At 38.1% G+C, this 12683-nt stretch overlaps 1 protein-coding gene across 2 annotated transcripts in view; it reads left to right on the plus strand.

The window, feature by feature from the left end:
* Positions 1–1927: 1927 nt before the first annotated feature.
* The window catches only part of FERMT1 (FERM domain containing kindlin 1), a 66488-nt gene continuing 55732 nt past the window's right edge, over positions 1928–12683 (plus strand). The window contains exon 1 of one of the 2 annotated variants that reach the window (XM_072409649.1): positions 1928–1957. The gene's annotated coding sequence lies outside the window, so the exon portion shown is untranslated. The remainder of the gene's footprint in view (positions 1958–12683) is intronic. The other variant, XM_072409647.1, reaches the window with a different exon arrangement.

Raw genomic sequence — 12683 nt, forward strand, 5'->3', positions numbered from 1 at the left:
ACCATCTACCATAGGCTATGGCGGTGCCCAGCACTTTCTCTGAAACGTAGGTGGATTCCAGGATGACGCGGTACCCAATTCAGGAAACCACTGGAGGGATCAATGGCGCTGCAAAAGTAAAGTTTACTTTCACTTTACGTGATACAACTCCACAAAATTCAGGATCGTATAGATGGAAATACTAAGTTTTTGGTAGGTAATAAAGCTCACCTATGTTTATTTCATCTGTGAATTTATTGTTTGCCTTGAGTTTAGCTTTGATTTTTTTTTTCTTTTACTTTGATGTAAGATTTCCACATTACCACTTTCAAACAAGCACCAAGAACTTCAACCAGTGTGGTCTGATCAGAGATTTTCCTTGACATTTCAGAAGTGAGAAAAGATACTTCAACACCAGTAATCCGTCAAATTGAAGAACATGTCTTATTTTCCTAAGCCACCAAATTTGTGAAATTCTGAAAATGATCTCGTTTAATATGAGCTTGATTAAAAGCACTGAAAAATTGGGTTGAGGTGTTTTTATTTCGTAATTTAAGCAACTGTCAAATTCTGTCTTTGCGTGACTTGGAGATTTGTTTTATAGGGCTGACTAATAACAAATTAGTTTGTATGTGTTATGGATCTGAACACTGCCAGCTCAGTCTAGCATGCAATACAAAGGAAATTTCCATATCAGTGTTGAAGTATACTTTGCTAAAAAAATGTATCCCAGCACTGTTCAGCCAGCTTTGTAAAATAATCCTATAATGAAATAAAGATTGCAGGTAGAGGTTTGTGATGGGAAAGGGTTTGCAAATTTCACCTGGCAAAATATCCTTTATCTATCTTCTAGCAATTTATTTTATTTCTGCCCATGGTGCTCATGTACTTACATAAATGTATTCAAAAAGCAGGTAGCTCCAATATCCATCTTACATTACCAGAAGGCAATCTCAGAAGTAAGTCTGAAATAATTTACACATATATTCTGTGCTCTAATGACCTTCAGTGCTCCAGCAACCCAATGTGCTTCAGTGATCCTATCTGCTCCAATGACTTTATGTGCTCCAGTGACCCTATGTTTTTACCAGTGGTATCATTGATTATTATTAGTGGGAAATCTAAGAAATATATTTCAATTAATGTACAAGTATCTTGTGCATATGTGCAACTTCTACCTTGCCTTACACCTAACCCTGACCCCATGTGCTCCAGTGACTTTATTTGTTCCTGTAACCATGTATTCCAGTCACTGTATGTGCTCCAGTGACCCTATATACTCAAGTGACTATCAGTGCACCAGTGAACCTATGTGCTTCAGAGTCCCTGTGCTTGGCATTGTGCTTCAGAGATCCCATGTGCTCAAGTGGGTCTTAGTGATCCTTCGACCCTTTGTGCTCCAGTGATTCTTTGAGCCTGGGTGAAAATGTGACCCCTTGTGATCAAGTGCCTTGTGCTCCAGTGATCTTTTGTTTCAGTGACCCCGTGTTCTCCAATACCTTGTGTTTTTCAATGGCTCCAATGACCCCAATGTGTGCTTGTGACATTTTATGCTTCAGTAACCGATGTGCTCCAATGACCCTGTATCTCAAAAAATGTGTTTTCAATAAAAATGTGCAAAGATAAATGCATCATCACCAACACCCACAGTTTTAATCCGTTTTAATATCAAAGATCACATGAATAAATACCTAACCTAACTTTTAATCCTGGTAAATATTTATTAAAATGATGTAATAAAAGTATGCATTACAAAAATTAATTTCATAAAATAAAAGCTCGGTTGAGAAACAATTTAAATTAAGTTTCATTTTCATGTTTCATTAAAGATAATACTTTTATTAGACTTTTATTTTGCCATGGGGAATTTTGTAGAGAATTTTCCTCCTCCTTCCTGTCTGCCTGACTCCCTGGTTTCCTCACACTCCCCAACTTCCTCTCTGTGCCAAAAGACAGAGACTGCAAGACCGGGAGATCTGTAAGTATGCCGGGGCTTGGGGGGGATGGAAGGAAGGGGGCTGGATTGTGACTGTATATGGTGCAAGTATATTTGTGTAAATATTTATGTATACATATCCCAAAAAGTGGGAAAACTAAGGAGGAAAGAGGGGAAGTCCTGTTAAATCAGAGATATTTGATAAGTGTGGCCCTCTTACTCAGCCTTTGCACACTTCTCCCTTACACTATGGGGTTGATATAGTCTGTTTACTTACCAAGGTGAATTCTCACCATCAAAAGGTTGATTCACCTATCTTCGTAAATAAGATAAAGCTCTGCTGACTTTAACACTCAAACCATAAGTGTGATAGTCTTTGCAAAGTGAACTATCAACATTCACCAAACTATGTGAATTATTCCTTCCAAGGTGATAGATAATTCAGCTTGGGGAGTAAACAGCCTAAATATCTTTAATAAAGCAGCCCTCATGCTTTTAAACCCTGATAACAGGGTTAAGCTATGTTCAGACAGGCAATGAGATTGTAGCTTGGCTACCTCGCACCTCCGTACCACATCCTCGGGAGCTGCATGTAGTATCTCACCCACAGCACATAGAGATTAATTGGGGACAACAGTAAGTAGTTCAGTACTGCCCATTGTAAAGTGTGCAAACACATGTTTTGCCATTTAGGATTGCAGGCTGCCAAATGGTTGGCAAGGTACCAGCTATCGGTAGTCACACATGTATGTGTAATGTAAAGTCTGTGTGCAATGGCAAATATTGTGTATGTTTGTATGTAATGTAAATTGTTTTGTAACATGCCAGTTTGGAAGAAGTAAATACTTGTTCATAGTCTAGTTACAGGTTGACTATGGCTTAAAGGTTCCAGTAGATCAAAATGAATACAATGATACAATGAAAGTGGAAGCAACCATCACCTACCCATGGCCTAGCTCATTTCTATTTTCGGGGCCAAAGGGGCATTATGGCCATGATTTATTATAGCTCTCCCAAGACTGGAGAAGATAGACTATCATGGGAGAGTCTGGATACTCCAGTAAGCTTGCAATTGGTCTGATCCAGGATTGAAAACATTTGTCACTAATAGAAAATGATTTTTAAGAAATGCATTGCTAGTTTGCTAGATCAACCAAGTTCTCTTGTGATATTTTATCTTATCCATTCTTTGAGAGCTTTACTAAATCAGGCCCAATGTTTATACAAAAATACAATGCAGTTAATAATGTTAGCTGACTACCTCCCAAATTTAAAACATTAGAAAAAATGAACCATCTTGGCATGGGGGCTACTTAGTAAATGTTTGAGCTCCAGGCAGTAGAACATATCTTTAACTGAATAATGAAAACGTTGTATTTTGATATCAGGCACCAACATTGCATCAGAGAGTTTAAAAGAGAGATAAAAAGCCAATTTGTGAGCTCCCCCCTAAATATACCATCTTATTTTAAATAATCCTCTAAGGCTTTAACACAGACATGGGCAAACTACGGCTCGATGAGGTTGTGTCTCCGGTCCTTTGGGTGGTCCGTGGCTCTGGCCAGTGCCACCCTGAACAGGACCCAGCTGGGGGGGCGCACAGGCCAGAGCCGCGAAACACGTCCCTCATTTCTAACCCGGCTCATGAAGGTGGGCGGGCTGTGTCTCTGCACACAACCCACCCACTCTCCCATCGCAGGCTCAGATCTGCGATGGGAGAGTGGGCCAGGCTATGCCAGCATGACGTTACATTAAGTGGCATCATGATAGCATAACTCCGCCCATTCTCCCATCGGCCGGGCCCCTCTGTCAAATTTTATATCAGATTGTGGCCCCTGTTTGCCCACCCCGCTTTACCATATTCATAGGTACATGATCCTAAAGTGCAGCCCATATAAATCGACTTAAAAATGTGGTTTAGTGTCCCTTTAAATGGAATAAGCAAATCCTTGTGGTTGATTTTCATACAGCCCAGGTGTGCCAGGCTGAGCATTGGAGTGTACAGTCATCTTTGTAAAGTGAAATGTGCTATTAGTGACTGATAGTCCCTCTTCCGCATTGTGTATATACAGATGGTCAAGAATTACATAGCAAATAATGTACCCCAACTGTTAATAACAGGGCTTCAATCACTTCAAAGGAGGCCTGGCATTACTTTTCCTTTTTTTCATTAGGTTGCTTATTTCATATGGTGCATTCAAAGTAATTATATATGAGTATTGTAATTAGACATGATTGTCATTGCTTATTGCGCATAGTTTAATAGAGGAAAATTAAATTTCCAATAAATCTTAGCTCTTTTATTTATATATCCAGATGTCTAATATGTTTAGAAGAATTATGGTCTTTCAACAACATTGTATTTAGCAAAGCTTTACTTCACTCTGTTTCAATAAAGTAAACTTGTTTTCTAAAAAAAAATATTTTCTATTAGCCAATTGCTAACTGGCCAGTAGAAACATTTAGGAAGTTAGAATAGGGATGTCTGTATTTAAGGTGGGACAAAAGGTTTGAAAGATTCAAATTCTTTGTATTAACCTGAAAATCAGGTGAATATTTGTGTTCAATCAAATTTTCTCTATGTCCCTGAACATAGTATTGCAACCAAGATTGCTTAGGTTGAAGTTTTGTTGAGAAACTACTGTTTTAAATGCAACATCAAATTATGGCCTATTAACATCCTCAAGTCAGTTGATACAGGTAGTTCCCATGTTACAAATGAGATAGGGACTGTAGGTTTGTTCCTAAGTTGAATTTTGTATGTAAGTCGGAACAGGTACATTATTTTAAGAAATGCAGTTAGGACAGATGTTTTTTTTAACATTATTAGGCAGCATGGTGTCAGTTACTGTATAAAATCCTCACTGTACGTTAATCACAAACAAAGCAAAAAAGTTTTATGGAGCCTAGACATTGAATAAATTCTAGCGTAAGCTATGCTTTGATTTGCAAAAAGAAACAACTGCAGAGTTTGTCTTGGTCATTAAAGAGATGCAGAAGGGCTTGGTCCATGAGATCACCCACAACCTCAGCTGGGTTTAGCAAAAGATTTCTTCTGCAAGTCATGCAAACCACCCCCTCCCCCCATCAAGCCTCTGTCCTGCACACAAGGGAGCAGGGAAGTCCTGTTCATATCTAGGAGTCATCTGTATGTTGGATGTCCTTAACTTGGGACTACCTGTACTGTCACCTATACCAATTGACTATTGCATATTGAATCAGCATGCAGCTTAAAAAAGGGAACAATAAATACATACAAATTATTTAAATTACATACTTTCCGAATGACAGAATGAGCTGTACATGATTTTTTGGTGTGAGGTCTTCCTGTATATTCAGACTATGGCCTTATAGAGACATGCAGCTCTGGTGGCCAAGAAAGAGAAGGCAGCAAATGTTTAATCCCCCTAACCAGGCCACACAAGATGTAACAATATGCGTGTACCTTGCAAAGGAGTGGGGGCATGAGGAAATAAAAGTCCATTTTATAGGGGGTGAGCCAATATCACCCCCATCTAGGAGAATGAGCACGAGTGCACATTGTTACCTCTAACGATTTCTGCATACAGTTAAAAGTAAACAACAAAGAATGAAAAAAGACACTCACCAGGTGAAAAAATAATCTATTGAATAAAGAGGAAAAAAAATGATTGACTCTTAAAATAAATTTAAATTATCCTAAGTAAATCTTTGTCAATCATTTCATCCAGAAATGTAAATCCACATCACTCACAATGTCTAGCTTTGTAAATCCTAGTCAATCATGATGATCCAAGGAACTAACTTCCGATCCTTATTAGAGAAACACTGGTTGTGGTAATAGCACCAGGAATCTGTGTCACAATTCACAAGCCGTGTTTCATTCCAAAGCCGTGGTCTACAAATCTCAGTACCTGACTGCTAATAACAAGTGATAGCATGTTCTTTAAAACTACACAGGACTCCCCTTTTCTGCAACCTAAACAGCTGCTGATGGCTTTGTACTCTTTTGGTGTTGTTGATGTGCGGCTGCCTGTCCCGCGGTAAAGCCTAATGACAAACCCGATGTGACCACCCATGTCATGACAATCTAGGCTTGTACATAGGAAGGTTTACGTTAAGTTCTCATCAATCGAAATTCCCTTGAAGAAGCAGGCAATGGGACTTATATATCGGTCAAAATATATAATTTTCCAATGCACACAACTATTGAACTATTGACCTTGTTATTTGTACAAACTTATGCTTTTATATAACTTTTTTGATAATTAATAAAATTTAGGTTGATTTACCTGGACCCCTGCCTTACTTTTAGCCTCACCTGCAAGTGATGACTTTAACCTTCAGTTTTGTTGTTTGGAAACCCTTGGGGATCCAAAGTTATGTTTTGACTATATGTGGGGAACTTACTTACTTAACTCAAAGTGTATGCAAGAGAGGTTTATTGTTAGGCTGACACACCTAAACAATACTTTTAGAGTAATAAAAGGAGGATTTCTTGTTTATATATATATATATATATATATATATATATATATATATATTTTTTTTTTTTTTTTTTTTTTTTTTTTTTTTTTTGAAATGAGAATGAGCTCAACTATTTACCCAAATTGAAATTTCTCAAACTGCTTAAATACATAAATCAACTCTAAAGAAAACATTAATGTTCTGTGTAATAACAGAATACTTGAACTGCCACTAAACCTTCTAAAGAGAAAACTACCAGGCGGAAGCTAATATTTAGGAAGCTCCAACTCCCTAAATTGCTTTTAGCACTGATCCTAATCCTGCAGAAAGGCCTCTTCTGTGATAAGAAGTGCTGATAAGCAGGCACATTACAAATACAGGGGGATTATCCCAGGTTTGAGTACCCTTCCCTAAAGACCCATAGGGATCAGCTGAGCTTGAGGATGTTACAAAAGTCTCAGGAAAGGGCTCAGCTTTCACTTTCTAACCTAATTGAAGAGTAGCGCACATAAGCGTTAAAGGGGTCTTTTTCTTTGATGTAAAGATGGCCTTCTTAGCCTTCTTCTCAGCAACAGCTGCATCTTCATTGCAACTGGGCTGAACGTGCCAGAACAAGAATATGGGAGCTGAGTTGGTCTAGTTTTGAAGGTATATATTTTTGGCCTGCTTTATCATTAACTCATTATGATGGGTTACTACCCTTGAACTATTATGTACATATTAGGCAACCCAGCACCTGATATGTTTGTTCTGGGAAGGTTATCCAAAAGAGAACATCTATAGAAATGATTGCTTATTTATAAAAAAGGAACATTTGTGAGTTTAGATACTTGCGTGAAATGAAAACTTGGCTTGCAATTGGCATTCCAATGGACCCTAAAGGTGTTCAGTAGTGCCGAGGTCAGGGCTCTGTGCAGGTCACTCCAGATCCTTCATAGCAAACTTGTCGAACTATGTCTTTGTGAAACTGGCTTTGTGTACAGAGGCACGTTCAGGCTGGAACAGAAAAAGACCTTTCTTTACCAAACTGTTGCCTCAAGGTTGGACACAGAATTTTTTTTTGAGGTCAAGTACTGGTGTTCATTGGAATATCCTGGCTTCCAAATGGCATTCCTATTCACCCTAAAGGTGTTCAATAGTGTTGAGGTCAGTGAGCAGGCCAATGCATTTCCTCTACAACAAACTCATTACATTTCTTGCTTTGTGCATAGGAGCATGTGTATGCTGGAACAGAAAATTACATTTTCCCCCAAACTGTTGCCATGATGTTGGACACAATTGTAGAAAATGTATTTTTTATTGTGGTATCAATGTTGCCTTTCACTAAAAATGCAAGTACACAATAATTTAGAAGGGTGTCTATGTATGTTTTTGTGCCATGTAATGGTTGGAGGTTCACATCTTTTGCCACATAGTTCTATCTTGTTTTGTGAAAGTTGAAGTACCTTGTCTTTTCAGTTTTGGATAGTGTAGTCATTGTATGCTGTCTGTAAAGGAGAAATGTCTGCCTTTAGGAGCTATCAGTACGGGTCTGATTTATTAAAGCTCTCCAAGGCTGGAGAGAATACACATTCATCAGTGAACCTGGGTGCCACAGCAAACCTGGAAAAGATCTGATCCAGGACTGAAAATATTTGCTAACAAATAGCAAATTACTTTTAAGTAATCCATTTCAGGTTTGCTGGATCACCCAGCTTTATTGATGAAAGTGTATCCTCTCCAGCCTTGGAGAGCTTTAATAAATCAGGGAAACCAGATCAGGTGTCCTAATTGGAAAATTTGGGGTGACAATTTTAAAATTTTGGACTAATATTATTAATTATATAATATTTTAATTCTAGAAGAGGTTCATGCTCCTCTTTTATAAATATACTTCACATAATGGACCACTTATTACTTGATAATTACAGATGCAGCCGTTCTCCTGTACAAATAATGAGTTCTGTATTTTGTAGGTCCTACTGCTTACTTGTGTGAGGTGCATACGCTCCACGGTCCCAATGCCTGGTGAAAATTGGCCCTTTATTTCTGTTTCAATGACAACTTGAATCCAATTGTTAATGTCCCTTTTTCTTTGTGGGTGACAATGGACATATCGAATAGGTGAATCTTCTTTAAAAAAAACAACAAGAAGTTCTAACCCTTCCCCACTCTATCCAAAAGGTTTGGGCTTTACATACATTTTAAATATTGGTGCACTTTAAGTTTTCTTATTTCATGTGGACTATATCCTGTAATCACCAAAAAGGACAAATGATATTGACTTATGATCACTTTGACAAATGATATGACTTTTAGTGCTAGTCACACAAGTTATGGATCATACAATTTGTGAATTATACATCATAAAAAAGCCCCTAGGATGTCATGATGATCTTGCTGCTGGATCATGTAATGAGTATAGTTTGGAGGAGTCATTTTTTTATTTTATAGACGGAAATCAATCATATAACTTCACTACACCTCATTTCATTACTCTAAAGAACAGAAGAATGTATACTGGCTGTATGTATATCTTTAAAGATGTGCTGTTTATTGGTTGTTTTGGACTTTATCTACCCAAAGTTGGCCACTCTGATGGCCCCTATCAATGTTTAGATCTTTGCTTCTATATCAAACAACCGCCATGGAGGATGCTAAGCAAAGAAGCATTCACATGGTTCTCATGCAATCATTTTCTTAAATGTTCCCAAAATACAAGTGTTATTTTCTATATAAAATCCGTCTCTCAAAAGTCACGGCCTCTCATTTCTTTTAAAATACATACCTCAGATTTTTGCCACCGTGCCTGCTTTGTGTTATCCCATCGTTCATCCATGCGTTTGACTTTTGACATTGTTCTGTTCACCTCTGATAGCATTTGACTTAAACCTGTAGATAAGTGGCCACCACTATTAGCAAAGACTTGAAAACAGACACTTGTCATTGTAGGTCAGTTATCTCTTAACTCTATCCGGTAAAATGTCAAAAGTGCCCCTAGGCTACTTCTTTCTTATCGCCTCTAATTAGATATAGTCAATTGTGGTTTAAAGAGCAATAGGTAAAAGGAATGTCATGTTTTATCTTCATGCCACAGAGAAAAAATAATATACTTTCAAAGCTCTTCAGCTTCTGTTTTATGTAGACTCAAGTGGAGCAACTGCACTTCCAGCCAAAGTCAATGTATGTTTGTGCAAGGTAAAATCTTTTAGCCATAAAGAGACCGTGTTGTGTCTGACTCAATCCCTATGGGGGTAAGCTGACTCCTAAAGTTTTAATACACAAGTAAAGTAGAAAATAAAACCACCATTTTTGTATTAATACTCACCTCCATTCTGAAAATATCATCTCTAGTAAGTAAGTTTGGTCACTAGATGTTGTCCAGTCTTTCAGGTAATTCTCATTAGGAAGAAGAATGGAAGGTGTTTACCATGTGCATTCTACTTATAAGTAGAACTAAAGTTAAAAATTAAAATAATGTAAGCAGGTGGGTTCCTAATTGCAGAAAGGACAGTTTATTATTATTACACAGTATTTAGATAGCACCATCATATTACACAGCACTGTACAGAGTCCATAGCTGTGTCACTAACTGTCCCTTAAAGGAGCTCACAATCTAATGTCCCTACCATAGTCATATGTCATTATTGTAGTCTAAGGTCATTGGGAAGCCAATTAACCTAACAGCATGTTTTTGGGATGTGGGAGGAAACTGGAGTACCTGGAGGAAACCCACACAGACATGGGGAGAACCTGCAAACTTCATGCAGATAAAGTCCTGGCTGATATTTGAACCTGGGACTCAGTGCTGCAAAGGCCGGAGGGCTAACCCCTGAGCCACTGTGCTGCCCAGTTTATGTCTCCCAGTCTATGCAATAAAATAACCTTACCTGCCTGATTACAACTTTTTCTATATTATACACAGCTCAATGTAAAATCCCAGCATAGCTGGCTTAAGAACTGAAAGAACTCATATGTTCATGTTCAGGAGTTATGCCATTCTGGCCTGGCCCATCAAGATTGGAATGATAGTTTGTTTGTTGCCTGTATATTGTCACGGTTGCCTTTTCCTTGCCAGAAAAGCGCCCGTTGGTGGTCTACTTCATTTGACCATTCAAACCCAATGGATTTTCAGCCTTGTATTATCAAGTTAACAAGGTTTAGAGGTTCATATTGCAAGAAATAAATCCCTGCAGTCATGTCACTATCACACCACATGACTATTATTCCCATGAATGGTTTGCATAGTGGTCCACCCTAGATGGACCACTATGCAAACCATTCAGTTAATAACTGCTAGCCTTACATTTTGCTGCAGCACACTGCATGTGCTGCTCTTTGTTCGATCCTTCAACACCTCCATCTTAGGAATCTCAGTGATTTATGAAAGGTAATTTATAAATATATCACTGACATATACAATGGGCCTGATTTATTAAATCTCTCCAAGACTGGAGAGAATACACTTTCATCAGTGAAGCTGGGTGACACAGAAAACCTGGAATGGATCTGGTCCAGGACTGAAAATATTTGCTAACAAATAGCAAATTACTTTTAATTAATCCATTCCAGGTTTGCGGGATCACCCAGCTTTATTGATGAAAGTGTATCCTCTCCAGCCTTGGAGAACTTTATTAAATCAGGCCCATTATATCACATATTATGGTATATACCATCTATCACAGCATCATCATACTTTCTACCCACAAATGTCCTAAAGCAACATAAAACTGCTGCAGATCACACACTTTGTATTCTGTAGTTTTTTGAACGTGAAAAAGCCACATAAATAGGTGTTAATATGTCTTCTGTGTTCCATGTTCAGGTTAATGTAACACTATTAGTCCTACATTGAAATCCCAAATCCCACAAAATACAAATGGAGAAGTAATATGAATAGTACTGGTCCCATTTGACATACAACATCTTTATACGCCTGTGTGGGATTACATTACAACTGTGCATTTCTTCCGATAAATATACTCACCATTTTAATGGAAGATCATTCCAATGAATAAATAAATCACACATAAAGGACGCAATCCAGATGGATCTGCGGGAGGGTCTGAAAAAAGGGCCGCTAACCTAACAAGTTATTTGTCACTATTTACGAGCATAAATTTCAAAACCTTGGCTCAAAGTAATTTTTTCATAGATCTGGCATATAGAATGCACTTTTAGAAGGTCAGATAACCCAAGGTCATGTTAACCTTGGCACAGAAACAGGAAAAATATTTTGTAGCAATCACATAGAAATATGGTTTGACTTATAACAATATCACCTTGGATCTTAATAGTCTGATCTCATAGACTATGAACTTTGTGAATAGAAAGTAATAGACTGGAGGTAAATGTAGTGTCCTTAGTAGTTTCCTTTTACACAATTCAAAGAAACTTATACAGAATGTAACAGTGTTTCTGTAAATATTCATGACAACTTGACAGTTAAAAGCAGTGACAGCTGGCTGTGTTTTGCATGGGCATGCTTAGTTAGCACTCAGTACTCAAAGTTCAAAGGGCTATTTAAAAATGAAACATGGTAGGCAATCAGAGATGTTACTAGCAGCTTTTTTTTCTGGTCTTTCAGTAATACTGAAACTGAGTGTTTTCAGTGGTGGACACAGCTTGTAAAGTACCTTATGGATAAACCGGAGCCTCTTGTTCTTGCCTGTTATGCTATCCAGATGTGTATGCTCCTTTGAGATGGTGCCACCTGGCATGTTCTCTTAACCAACATCTAACAAGACCAATTCTCTTCCTTACTGTATCTGCACTGCACCAATCCCAACTGTACCCTTTGCTAACAACATCACTATTAGCACCTTAATGTTAACAGCTCCAGTGAAGCAATCGCATGTAAGATCCCTAAAAGTAGGACTGTGCGCAGGTCATGGACAAGCAAGTAGTTACATATTCCCAGCAAACAGATGATAAAGGTAAACGTGCACCTGTGTCTAGACTATAGACATCAAAGTATTAGCAAGCAGGAAAAGAGCTTTGAAACAAACCTCTCTAGCTGCTGGTAGGGTAAAGTAATTTGTTCTCAAAGATCATCAAAGGCTACGACTCAGAACAAGGATTAAAGCTAGGTTTTAGTTGGGCTTAGAAACACCTGTTGTGTGTATCCATTAGAAGCTGGCAGTCTGTCACGATTATGTTGTCTATAGAAAATATTAGGTAATGATTCTATTAGGAATTTTAAAGACACATTTCTACACAATGCTTAGAGCTATAGAATAAAGCAGAGGTAGGCAAACTCGGGCCTTTAGTCTGGATACGGCCTAGCCAGTATTCCAGTCCGGCCTAATGCCCCCCTAGGTATTTATTGTTGGATCCAGCCTAA

Source organism: Pyxicephalus adspersus, chromosome 4, assembly GCF_032062135.1.
Source record: "Pyxicephalus adspersus chromosome 4, UCB_Pads_2.0, whole genome shotgun sequence".
NCBI lineage: Eukaryota > Metazoa > Chordata > Amphibia > Anura > Pyxicephalidae > Pyxicephalus > Pyxicephalus adspersus.